This window comes from Heteronotia binoei, chromosome 2 (genome assembly GCF_032191835.1).
Source record: "Heteronotia binoei isolate CCM8104 ecotype False Entrance Well chromosome 2, APGP_CSIRO_Hbin_v1, whole genome shotgun sequence".
NCBI lineage: Eukaryota > Metazoa > Chordata > Lepidosauria > Squamata > Gekkonidae > Heteronotia > Heteronotia binoei.
Window position 1 is genome coordinate 203,058,974 of NC_083224.1, and position 13,728 is coordinate 203,072,701.

Below are 13,728 nucleotides of genomic sequence, written 5' to 3' on the forward strand. Positions count from 1 at the left end.
CTGAGGAATCACTCTAACGGTCAGGAAGTTCTTCCTAATGTTGAGCTGGAAACTCTTTTGATTTAATTTCAACCCATTGGTTCTGGTCCTACATTCTGGGGCCACAGAAAACAATTCCACACCATCCTTTAGATGACAGCCCTTCAAGTACTTGAAGATGGTGATCATATCACCTCTCAGCCACCTCCTCTCCAGGCTAAACATGCCCAGCTCCTTCAACCTTTCTTAGAATCATAGAATCATAGAGTTGGAAGGGATCTCTAGGGTCATCTAGTCCAACCCCCTGCACAATGCAGGAAACTTACAAACCCCTTTCCCTAAATTCACAGGATCTTCATTGCTGTCCGATGGCCATCTAGTCTCTGTTTAAAAACCTCTTCATAGGACTTGGTCTCCAGACCCCTCATCATCTTCGTTGCCCTCCTCTAGACCTATTCCATCTTGTCTATATCCTTCTTAAAATGTGGTGCCCAAAACTGAACACAATACTCCAGGTGAGGTCTTCCCAGACCAGAGTAAAGCGATACCATCACTTCACGTGATCTGGACACTATACTCCTGTTGATACAGCCCAAAACAGCATTTGCCTTTTTAGCCACCTCACCACATTGTTGACTCATGTTCAGTGTATGGTCCACTAAGACCCCTAGATCCTTTTCGCACATACGACTGCTAAAACAAGTCCCCCCCATCCAATAACTATGCATTGGATTTTACTCCTCTGCATACATTGTGCAAATCCGGACATTTCTATATATTTTTGCTACCACTAAAAAGAAATTGGATTTTCAATCTTTTTGGAGAAAGTATTTGGAGAAAGACATTTGGATAAGAGGCATATTGTACATGGAGCTGTTGCTCTCCTTTCAGTTTCCTGTCCATGTGACTTTTTTCTGTTGTTTAACCTCCAGATGGGGCCTGGAGTCCTTCTAGAATTATATCTCATCTCCAGACTACAGAAATCAGTTCTCCTGGAAGAAGGTGGAGCTTTGGAGGGTGGCCTCTATGGTATTTAGTCCCTGCTGAATTCCCTCTTCAAACACCACCCACCCCAGACTCCACCCCCAAATATCCAGGAATTTACCAAGCTGGAGTTGGTAACCCCACTCAGTCCCCTTTCTTATCTCAATTTTCCATTTGTAAATCAGAAGGCAGTGGCCTGCCTCACAAGACTGTTGTTCTGACAAAGAAATTTGGTCTGGAGGAAATAATTAGTAAGCAACATATGGATCTTATCAATTGTGATTGCTCCTTCTGATCACAAACTCGAGTGCCAGCGTGGTGTGGTGGTTAACAGTGGTGGACTCTAATCTAGAGAACAGGATTTGATCCTCTCCCCTTCTCCTCCACATGAAGTCGACTGGGTGACTTTTGGCCAGTCACAGTTCTCTCTGAACTTTCTCAGTCCCACCTACCTCCCAAGGTGACTGTTGAAGGGAGAAGAAGGGTGAGTTCACACATGTTCCCCAGGGAGTGCTGAGATCGGGCTCTCAAAATCTGCTTGATATCCCCGGGCCAAAAGAGGCCCGTCTGAAATCCAGCAGGGACAGGGCCTTTTCGGTAACGGCCCCTTGCTGGTGGAACCAGCTGCTGGAGGAGGTGAGGGCCCTCCGGGACCTTGGTCAGTTCCGCAGGGCCTGTAAGAGAGCCCTTTTCCGGCTGGCCTATAACTAACTGGCATTAGAAACTCTATAGAAGATTGCAGTGTAGTAGTCTGATTGATCGCCTGTTTTTATGTTCTACCGTTTTACTGTTTTAACGGTGTAATTTGTTGTATTTTAAATCCAAAACCTATGTTAGTTTTTATGTGTTGTAAGCCGCCCTGAGCCACTTCGGTGGGAAGGGCGGGATATAAATTGAAATAAACTGAAACTGAAACTTATACTAAATAATGCATTTTGCAGCTAGATTCTTTACTGCATAAGAATAGCAGAACTCCAGTTGCAAAGCACATTATTTAGTGTAGTGTGAATGCACCCAACGAGAAGGCAATTGGAAGCCTCATTGAGAAAGGAAAGGAAAGGTCCCCTGTGGAAGCACCAGTCCTTTTCGACTCTGGGGTGATGTTGTTTTCACAACATTTTCACAGCAGACTTTTTATGGGGTGGTTTGCCATTGCCTTCCCCAGTCATCTATGCTTTCCAGCCCCCCCTCCCCCCCCAGCAAACTGGGTACTCCTTTTATCAACCTCGGAAGGATGGAAGGCTGAGTCAACCTCGAGCCGGCTACTTGAAAACCCAGCTTCCACTGGGAATCGAACTCAGGTCGTGAGCAGAGCTTAGGACTGCAGTACTGCAGCTTTAACACTCTGCGCCACGGGGCTCTTTCATTGAGAAAAGCAGAGTGTAAAAACCGACTCTTTTGTCCTGGCTAGAGCATTGGGTTGCCAACTCTGGGATGGGAAATGCCTGGAGATTTAGGGATGGAGGCTGTAGGGGACAGAATTTGGAAATGGAAGGGGGATGAGCAGGAAAGGGACACTATCGAGACCCCCCACACACACACTCACACACACTGCCATTTCATCCTGGGGAACTAATCCTGGTAATCTGGAGATGCTACAACTCCAGGAGAGTTTCAGGCCCCGCCTAGAGGCTGGCAGCCTCACACTTTGTGTTGTTTGGCAGCAACACTTCCTGATGTTTTTTTTAAAAGAAGGAATTCACAAATTCCTTAAGTTTTTCTTCTTCTTAATTACTGTTTTTTACAACAAACATCATAAACAGCGAGCCATCACACACTAAAAGGGAAGCCTGGGGTTCTCTACTTGTGGGACGTGATTTTTCTACAGCCGCCAAAAATTTAGCCACAGGCGAAGGTACTTGTTTATCTTCATCTCTTAGTAACCAAGAAGATCTCGCTTCTAGAGAGATAAGAGTCCTGCTGGAGTAAAGGAAAAATCAGTTCCGCTTCCAAAACACACATTTAAGAGCCAGACCAAAGAAATTTGTGTGCACAGACGGAGGGGGAAATGCTTCTATCACAACACCTTTGAGCATGGATCTGATTTGGGTAGACTTCTGGGAACATCATATCAAATAGCTCTTTTAAGGAATGTTTTAAATAATTGCATTGAGATGTTGAATACCTTTTGTTCATAGTTAATTACTCTCAGTATTCCACAATTAAGAAGAATACATCTACTCATCAGTCTCCCGTTTTGATATCTTTATTTCCCCCCTCCCAGATTAAATCCAAACAAGTTATAACCATATAAACTAAGCTTGTTATTCCAATTCAGTGCTTGCATTTGTTACACACCTTTATTATGCTATAGGAAAGGAAAGGTCCCCTGTGCAAGCACCAGTCGTTTCCGACTCTGGGGTGACGTTGTTTTCACAATGTTTTCACGGCAGACTTTTTACGGGGTGGTTCGCCATTGCCTTTCTCAGTCCTCTACACTTTCCCCCCAGCAAGCTGGGTGCTCATTTTACCGACCTCAGAAGGATGGAAAGCTGAGTCAACCTTGAGCCGGCTACCTGAAAACCCAGCTTCCACTGGGGATAGAACTCAGGTTTTGAGCAGAGCTTAGGACTGCAGTACTGCAGCTTTAACACTCTGCGCCACGGAGATCCATAAATCACTAATTAATGGCTTTGCCTTATTCCTCAGGACAACAGGCAGGTGAGGTAGGCCACTGTCTCCTGTTTCACAGATGGGAAGCTGAGATAAGGCTGAAAGATTTATTGAGGAGGGTCTGTAGCTTATCTGAATGGGGGCCGAAGAGAGAACTGCGCAATGGTTGGACTGCTTTGTCTGAATCTACACAGAGTCTCGTTTTCTAAAGCCCTCACTTTCTGTTTCCAAAATGGCCTGCAGCTTCTTTGTGGGCTGCCAGCTCCAGAGGTGTTGTTCAGCCAGGTACTCAGCAGAGAAACCTCTCAACACAAATTGGATATGGATATAGGATTTAAATTTCAAACAGCGGGTAATTCACATCTGGGGTTTGGGGCAGAGAGTTTGTTCATGTTGTTGGCTGAAGTTCAGCTGCGCTAATTATTCATTTCTGCTCTTTCTGTCCGTGGATGAGACATTGTCTTTCAAGGGCCTCTTTTTTTCTTTTCTTTCTTTCTGTGTTTTTTTTCCAAGGTGGGTCCACTCCACCAATCAACACCTGATGGGATTAGTGATTAATTCAGAAAAACAAGTAAGTGGAATCCCTGTCGATCTCTTGCTTTCTACCACATTTCCCCCCACAAATAGCCATTATCACACACCCCGTCCCCAGTTTCTAATTTTTACAAAATCAGTAGGCTCTGTCAAATTAAAGCCACACCAATGAACCTGGAATCACCAAACCCACCCCCTCAATGTATAGTGTTTTAAAGTATATAAATATTACCTCATGACTATATTCATAGAAGTATACACTCATAGAGAGCTGGAAGGGACCCCCAGGGACATCTAGTCCAACCCTCTACACAATGCAGGAAATGCTTAACTTCTAAATTCACAAGATCCACATTGCTGTCTGATGGTTATCTAGCCTCTGTTTAAAAACCTCCAAGGAAGGAGAGCCCACCAGGAGAGCCACAGCAGATCTGGAAACCTTTAATACAACATTTTGTTTTATTAGTCAAAAGTAAATTATGATGGTATGAAAGCATTCATTGGCTCCCAGTACTGTTAGAATGGCATCTAACCTGGTGCTTGGTGGTGTAAAAGGAAAAAAAGCTGTGATCCCCAGCCTTAGGATGCCAACATCCAGGCAGGGCCTGGGGGTCTCCTGGAATTACAATAGATCTCCGGACTACAGAGATCAATTACCCTGGAGAAAATGGCTGATTTGAAGTGTGGACTGTATGGCAGTGTACACCACTGGGGTCTCTCCACAGATGTCAGTCTCACTCCATCCCCAAATCTCCAGGAATTTCCCCAAACTGGTGTTGGCAACACATTAACTGAGCACTGGGACCAGCCCTCACTAATTCAGCAAACTCATTGAGTATCCTTTGCCAGTTCTCTCCCTACTGGAAACACAGGGGTCATAAAAGTGGCCTGCCTGGAAGATGTGTGTGAAAGTGCTTTGAACATTGGAAAATGCTACATAGACTCTACATAGGTTCCTCAGTGGAACAGGCTTCCTCGGGAGGTGGTGGGTTCTCCTTCCTTGGAGGTTTTTAAACAGAGGCTAGATGGCCACCTGACAGCAATGAGGATCCTGTGAATTTAGGGGGAGGGGTTTGTGAGTTTCCTGCATTGTGCAGGGGGTTGGACTAGATTACCCTGGAGGTCCCTTCCAACTCCTATGATTCTACATATCATAAATCACAAGACATTACTTCAAGGGAAAAGGTCATGACTGTTTTCATACTTGAATGAATTGTTCTGAAACAGAAGAGCAGATCAATACCAGATTGAAGGCCAAAGAGTCTCCCAACTGAAGAATAGCTCTAATTTGTAATTAATGGGGGGGGGGGGGTTACATAAAAGGGAAAGTTAACAAGTAACTTCTGAGTCATATAAAATGGTTACAATTTTTATAAAATTGCAAGAGAAGCCACCAGCTTGATAAACAACAACCATAATATTATAACTTGTTAGTAATCAGTAAACATTCACCATCCACCTACCTCACTATTTAGTTCGCTCTGTAACAGGGGAAGATTTTTATTTATTAATTTATCTGAGCATTTTTATGCCCTCTTTCTTGCTGTGAGCAGTGACTTCTTTCCTTCCAAACCAAATCGCTTCTAAAGTTTTCCTGTTGGAACCCTGAAATGAAAACAACCAAGGAGAAATCTCTGAGCATGTGCAAAGTGCCTTTCCTTCAGCATGGAGTGACCACAGTCAGCCCAACCAAAAGTGGGTTTAGAGGAGAGTTTGCGAGCAGGGTGGAAACTGACGTGACATTGGTAAGAGCAGGCAAATTAGTTCGGAAATGGTTTGCAAAGCTGCTGCAAGGATAGCTCTCACTGCTTGTTTGAAGGGGAGAGTTTGAGGGCAGCAACCCCACCAAAAAACATGGCGGAGGGAGAGGCAGGTGAGCGTGGAAGAGGAAAGGGATCTGTTATCTTTTCAGAGTAGGGTTGCCAAGTCCAATTCAAGAAATATCTGGGGACTTTGGGGGTGGAGCCAGGAGCAAGCAGAACAACTCTGAAGGGAGTTCTGGCCATCATATTTAAAGGGACCACACACCTTTGAAATGCCTTCCCTCCATTGGAAATAATGGATTGGGGCACCTTCTTTGGGGGCTCATAGAATTGGACCCCCTGGTCCAATCCTTTTGAAAATTGGAGGGTGTTTTGGGGAGAGACACTGGATGCTAAGCTGAAATTTTGGTGCCTCTACCTCAAAAACAACCCTTACAGAGCTCCAGATACCTGTGGATCAATTCTCCATTATACCCTATGGGAATTGGTCTTCATAGGGAATAATGAGTGCCCAGCAGACATTTCCCTTCCCACCCCTGCTTTCTGATGACCCTGAAGTGGGGGGAGGGCCTCCAAACCAGGGGGTCTCCTTCTCCCACCTGGGGATTGGCAACCCTATTTCAGAGGGCAGCTATGCTGGTCTGCAGGAGAACAGCTGAGATCCTTTCTAAGCTAAGTCCTGGAGTTGCAGGAGCAGTAAATCCTGTGGCACCTTAAAGACCCACAAAATCTTGAGGGAACGTGCTTTGGCAAGCCAGAGCTCCCTAGGTGCTACTGAACTAAAATCTAGCTATTATCTTTCCTTTAGGTGGGTAGCCATGTTGGTCTGAAGTTTTAGTTCAGTGGCACTGGACTCAGATTCTATTCTATTATCTTATATTATCTTATCCTTCCTTCAGGGAGTTCAGGGTTCCATGGCTCTCCCTTATTTCTACAGCCATCCTGTCAGGTAGGTTAGACTGGGACAAAGAGAGGGGAAGAGAGAATGGCTCAAGGTGAGCCTTATGGGTAAGGAAGCTGTTGAAGCCAGGTTTCTCTGTTTCCAACAGGACATCCAAACGGAGGTGACTGAATATGTGCTTGGTGAGAGAGCTGTTGCTGGCTAGAGAGGCAGCCCCTTAAGGGCAGGGCCTCCTCCTCTCTGGGAATTTGACTGGGGCTCTGGGCCATGAAAACTTTTTCTTTCTTTCTTTTTTTTGCAGCTGCTTCAGCCGATTTACAGCACCCTAGAGGATTTTGAAGGCAAGAGATGCTCAGAGATGATTTGCCATTGCCACCTCTGCACAGCAACCCTGAACTTCTTCAGTGGTCTTCAGGGGTGTAGCCAGGATTTTAAAAGTCAGGGGGCACCTTGTTGCTTCTCATAAGCTTTCTTCTGGCAGAAAAAAAGCAGGCTGCAAGTCAGGGGGCCCTGCCTGGGAGTCAGGGGGCAGTGACCCCATAGGCCCCCCTGTGGCTACAGGCCTGGTGGTCTTCCATCCAGGGGGTATTTTGTAGAAAAATAGGTGGGAAAGCCCATTAGCATAACTCATTAGCATATGCCACCTCCCCCAACCAAAAACAACCCAATGCGAGAAAGGAGAGTCCCAGGTGAACGAAGCCTGCTTGCGCTGTCTAGAGATCCAGCCAGCCCAAGCAGGCTTCGTTCACCTGGGGCTCTCCTGGGCCACCCTTCCCCCCACAGTCAAAAGGCCAGCAAGCCACTTGTCACCCAAAATCACACAAGAAGTGGAGAAAGGGTGGTGTGGCTTCTCCAGGGGTTAATGAGGGCTACTGGGGGCGTGGCAAAGCCCCTGGTGGCTGGCTGGCTGCCCACTCTCATATCCCAGGGATTGTTATGCAGCTGCCCCTCCTATTCAATGGACAAGGTAGGTGGGGAGGAAGAGGGGGAACCCACAGAAAGGTTCAGGAGCTGCGTTCCTGTGAGCTCCTGCTGGATCTGAGGCCTGCTTCCATCCAAGGGTTACCCAGTGCTAGCCCTGCTCAGCTTCTGAGATCTGAGGCGATCAGGCCAGTCTATCCAGGTCCGTCGGAGCACGGAAGCTGATATTGCAGTAAAATCTTCTTGTTCTTAAAGGTGCCGCTTTTTTTTTTTTGCTGCCACAGCCAGTGTTCCCTTTAAGCTGAGTTAGTGTGAGCTAGCTCACAGTTTTTTAATCTCCAGCTCACATATCTTTGTCTTAGCTCAGGAAAAATGGCCTCAGAGCAAGCTAATTTATGCAGGAGCTCACCCCCCCAGTAGCTCATAAAGTGGAATTTTTGCTCACAAGACTCTGCAGCTTAGAGGGAACGTTGGGCACAGCCTAATATGGCTACCCCTCTGGGATTGTCTAGTATTGCCCTGGAAAGGTTCTGGAGAATTTGAAAGCTTTCTCGCTCCTTTATGATGTTTTAGCTACCTCTGCTCTTGCTTCTGAAGGGGTTTCCCCCCCCCAATACTTTTTTTCATTTCATGGTGAGATTTTGCCCCCTTTCTTACTTTGTCTTCTGAAATGACTTTTCTGTGTCTGCCAACCAAACTGGATGTGCATGCTGATTTCTGGAAGAGCTTCTGCACTCCGTAGCATGTGGAGGTCATTTCAGAGAGTAGCCATGTTGGTCTGCAGCAAAAACCATCCTGTTTTTCAGGGTATGATCTTTTCCCCAGAGTGAAAGCTCCTGAGCTCATACCCCAAACATCTGATTGGTGTTTGAGGAGCTCCTGGGCTCGAATCCAGCTGTAGGACATGAACTCACCTGTTGGAGCCCAGAGGCAACCTTGTACAAACCTGTCCCACAAACAGATTTCCCTGCCTGGAAACTGGACTTTTGTGGTGTAACAAACAGATTTGGGCTTCTTTTCTGTTTTAGAACTCTCATTTGTTGACAAAAAAGCAGGGTCTCCGTTTTGTGCAGGAAACCGTTTGCTGCTTCCTTCTGAATTCAGCCATGGAGAGGCATTCCACCCCCCCCCCAGCCCCTTCTTCTTCTTCCAGCTTTCTAGGCTGTTTCTATAGAGACGCTAATGTTGCTATTATAAGTGTTTACAAGGCTATGCGGTGCAGACAGATGGTGGCCTCCAGTCCACCTGAACCCCAGTTTCATGTTTTTCCATCCAGGCTGGGATTTGGAGCTTGGTGGGGATTAGGAAGGAGGGTTAAAATTTACACATCTGCCCGCAGCCTGGAAACTTGAGCTCGTTGTCCAGGTTGGGGAGGATTAACTGACCCAACAGCCGCAAAGTCACACATGTAGGACAGAGGTGCAAAAGTCCCATTCAGAGGAGCTGGGAGATCAGCAAGCTGAGAGCTTTGCTTTAAAAGAGATTGCTGGTCTTGAATGGGGGGGGGGGGGTGTCAGCTTGTTCTTTTTTTCACTCTCTTTTGCCTCAGTTAAGATGACGAGGGTGAACTGATTTAAAATGACAGAGGGAGGGAGGAAATTAAGCTAAATTGGAAGGAAGGAAGGAAGGAAATACATTTTTTGGAAAAGGAAGAAAAGACATCCAAGTAAATGAAAAGGAAGGAAATGTGTTTTGAAATAGGAGGAAATAGAAAGGAGCAGAAAGAACTAAGCTAGGAAAAAGAAAATGTACATTTTGAAACTGGAAGGAAGGAAATAGATTTCAAAACAGGAGGAAGGCAGGGAGGAAGGAAGGAAATACATTTTGAAACATAAGGAAATACACTGTATAGAAAGAGATTAACCTAGAATCTAGCCTCGGCTAGATGGCCATCTGACAGCAATGCTGATTCTGTGCATTTAGGCTTAGATCACAGGAAGGCGGGAAGGAGGGCAGTTCTTAGTTCTCATGGCTGCTTCTTACACACCCACGGAAAGGCTGCCACTTTGGGGTCAGGCAGCAATTTTGCTCCAGGCCAGCTTGGCCAGGGATCCTGGAGGGTTTTTGCCGTCTTCTGGGCATGGAGCAGGGTCACTAGCAGTGGGGGATGGGGGAAGATATTTGTGAATTTCCTGCATTGTGCAGGGTGGGGTGGACTAAATGACACTGCAGGTCTGTTCCATAATTCTATGAAAGAAACAGGAGGGAAGGAAATAAAGGAAAACTGGAAGAGACAAATGTGAATTAAATGGTAAAACAAGAAGGATAAATTTAATAAGAGGACAGAATAAGTCAGAAAGATAAGGAGGGAGGAACAAAATGGTTAGGGAGGAGGGAATAACGGATTAAGCAGGAAAAATGGGAATTATGAAGACATGAAATTGTTACTTAGGAAGGGAATAAGCTGAACAGGAAGGGAGAAAGGAAGTCAGTTATTTAGCAGGAAGAAAGGAAAATTTAAGGTAAATTTGAAAGGTTAAAGGGAAGGAGAAAGGAAGGAAATTGTTATAATGAGGGAAATTGTCAGGTAGTGAGTTGGAAAGGCAGGCAAGCAACTGTTGAATAGGAAAGGAGATAAAGATAAGCATGAAGGCTGGAAGGAAATTAAATTAGAGGGGAAGGAATACAAAGTGAATGCAAGGTGCTCAAGCTCAGAGTGCCAGAAGAAGAAGAAAGCTGCTTTTTAAAGATCAGCTACCTGGGTTGCCATTGCCAACCTCCTGGTGGTTAATGGCAAACAAAATAATAGCTGTGGAAAATCACGAAAAGCAATGAATACTGATTCCCAATACTATGAACAAAAGCAGTCAAATTAATTTCATAGAAAATTTACGAAACACTTATTACTACAGCATCTATAACAATACAACTTTTGGAAGTCTTCTGGAGCACAGTTTCCCACAGTTATTATTTTGTTTGCCATTAGCCTTCACTGTGGTTCTCTGGTTTTTCTAAACCTCCAGTTGGTGGCTAGAGATCTGGAATTACAGCTAATCTACAGGCAACTGAGATCAGTACACCTGGAGAAAATGGCCACCTTGGAAGGTGGACTCTATGGCATTATGCCCCACTGAAATCTCCCCTTTCCTGAAACCCCACACCCCTTCAGGCTCCACCCCCAAAATCTTCAGGTATTTTACAACCTAGAACTGGCAACAGAGGGAACAGAGTCATAAAACACTGCGGAGGGGCAGGAAGGTCACCATAAACTGGGGAGGGGCTATAGCTCATTGGCAGGGAATCTGCTTGCCATGCAGAAGGTCCCAGGTTCGGTCCCCGGCATCTCCAGTTAAAAAGGTCAGGTGGTAGGTAACGTGAAAGACCTTCACCTGAGACCTTGGAGAGCCACTGCCAATGAGACAACAATGACCTTGATGAACCAAGGGTCTGATCCAGTAGAAGGCAGTTTCATGCATTCACCCTTTAGACATTTCACAGCATTATGGGACAGCAAGCTCATAATATTTCCAAGGCATAGATGGGCAGGGCTTGAATTTTTTTTAAAGGGGATACTTAACTTAGCTCTGTTCTCTTCTTAGGCTTGGAAGGAAGTCTGGCAAACGTACAGGCTGCAGTTCCTCTGTGGGAAGGGAATGGTCCTCTGTGCATGCTCAGAAATTTTTGTCTTTATTGTGCAATGTTCCAGAGCTGGAGGCCACTGCCGGAATAAGATTTGGTGGGAGGGAGGGGGAAGGAAGGAAGGAAGGAAGGAAGGAAGGAAGGAAGGAAGGAAGGAAGGAAGGAAGGAAGGAAGGAAGGAAGGAAGGAAGGAAGGAAGGAAGGAAGGAATTCTACCCTGCTGGATTTTCTACCTGCTTCATTCTTCGAATCCTACTTCCATCTTCTATCTTTGTGCTTGTAAATGTAAAAAATGCAGTAGATTAAAGTAGATCCCCTTCACTTGCTGACAAATGAGAGTCCCTTATCTAAAGAAGGATCATGCTTGTTCACTGGGAGTTTTTAAAAAAATTATTTAGTGAAGATTGTGTGGATTATGTGGTGGAATTACGGTACCCTCGCTACTGCGCCCGCCAAAGAGCTAACTGGAACCAGGAAGTTAAGTTCAGTGAATTTATTTACTTTATGGTATTCCTTTCTCATTGAGACTGAAGGCAGATTCATGCAGAGGCATAACAGGCAGCCTCCTCTGAGCACAGGGAGAATTCTGTTGCAACAGGAGTGGTCTGATGTCCATTTGGTGCAGTTATACAGTCAAATTCTCTCCTTCCTTTCCTCACTGCAAAGCTGATTAGCAGTGAATCATGCAGAGAAGCAGCAGGAAGCCTCCACTGGGAACGAGGACTGTAGAGTTCAGAGGAGGCTTTCATTACTTCAGTTGCTTCTTACGGATCATGAGCAATTCTTCCACACTGCACGAGGTTGGGAACGGCTGCTGAACAAGAGGGACCACGGACTCCTCTGTGTGCTTTCCTCTCCCTCCCCTTCAGCGCCGCTCAAGTCTCCACAGTGTGAGCTGTGTGTGGGAGGCGAGCAGAGAATCCAAGCATGCAAAAAAACAAACAAGGAACGCAACAGATTGCATCCAGCAACAACTCCAGGCTGTAGAGCTCTTGGATGCAGAAAGCAATGAGCTCCCGCTTGCACAAGGACATTCCATGAGAAGATGGCGGGCAGCTGTTTTCATCGGGGGAAGCCAGCGATTTAAGTTGTGAAGTGGTTGGACTAGGACCAGGAGGCCCTGGGTTCAAATTCTCCTTTTCCCTCTAACTGGGTAATATTTTGCTTATTTATTTAAAAGCATTTATTAGTGGCCCTTCTTCCTCGTAGAGCTCAAGGCAGCTTACAAACACAGGTAAAAACACATCAAATAAAATGTATTAAAAACATAACCCCAGAAATTTTAAATCACTACTCAGGATGTCTGCTAAAGTTAACCAAATGCAGTCTTAACTAAACCATCTGCAACTGTCTGCTATAGATGGAAAGTGAGGGGGCCAGATGCACCCCCCTAGGGAGGTTGTTCCATAATTGTGGGGCTGCCAGTAAAAAGTCCCTGTCTTGTGTACCCAGCAAATGAACTTCTTTGATTGATGAAGCAGTCAGGAGGGCTGCAATCTTAATTCTCAGGCAGGAATTATTATCTGCATGTTGGGCCAATCTCTCCACCCCCTTCCTCTTGTCTCTCTCTCAATGAGGAAAGGTTAAAGCGCTTGGGGCTCTTTTGCTTGGAGAAACATGAACTGAGGGGTGACATGACAAAGGTTTACATGATTATGCATGGGATAGAGAAGGTAGAGAAAGAAGTCCTTTACTCCCTTTCTCACAATATGAGAACTCGTGGACATTCAATGAAATTGCTGAGCAGTCAGGTTAGAATGGATAAAAGGAAGTACTTCTTCACCCAAAGGGTGATAAACATGTGGAATTCACTGCCACAGGAGGTGGTGGTGGCTACAAGCATAGCAAGCTTCAAGAGGGAATTGGATAAACATATGGAGTGGATGTCCATCAGTGGCTATTAGCCACAGTGTATTGTTGGAATTCTCTGTCTGGGGCAAATGTTGCTCTGTATTCTTGGTGCTTGGGAGGGGCAACAGTGTGAGGGCTTCTAGTGTCCTGGCCCCACTGATGGACCTCCTGATGGCACCTGGTGTTTTTTTTGCCACTGTGTGTGACAGAGTGTTGGACTGGCTTCTCTTATGTTCTTAAACTAATCTACCTCACAGGGTTGTTGTGAACAAAAAATAGAAGGGAGAACCAACTTATGTTGCCCTGAGCTCCTTGGGTGGGGGGGGGAGGGAAATCTAGCAAAAAGGGAAAATGGTTGGGCACTGAACACACCATCACAAACTTAGTGTGGTAGAGTTCTGAGGTGGTGAAATAGTTGTCCTTATTTGGCATAACTCCCTGCAAGTTGCAAACCAGCAAAATGAGGGGAAAGAACCTTCTTTCCTCTTGAGATAGGAAAACAGGTTATCTTCATTTGTCTGGTTAGATCCAGGTGGGGGGCTGCTTTGGGCTGAAGCAGCAGAACAAAGTTTGAGTCCAGGGGCACCCTGAAGACCAACAAAA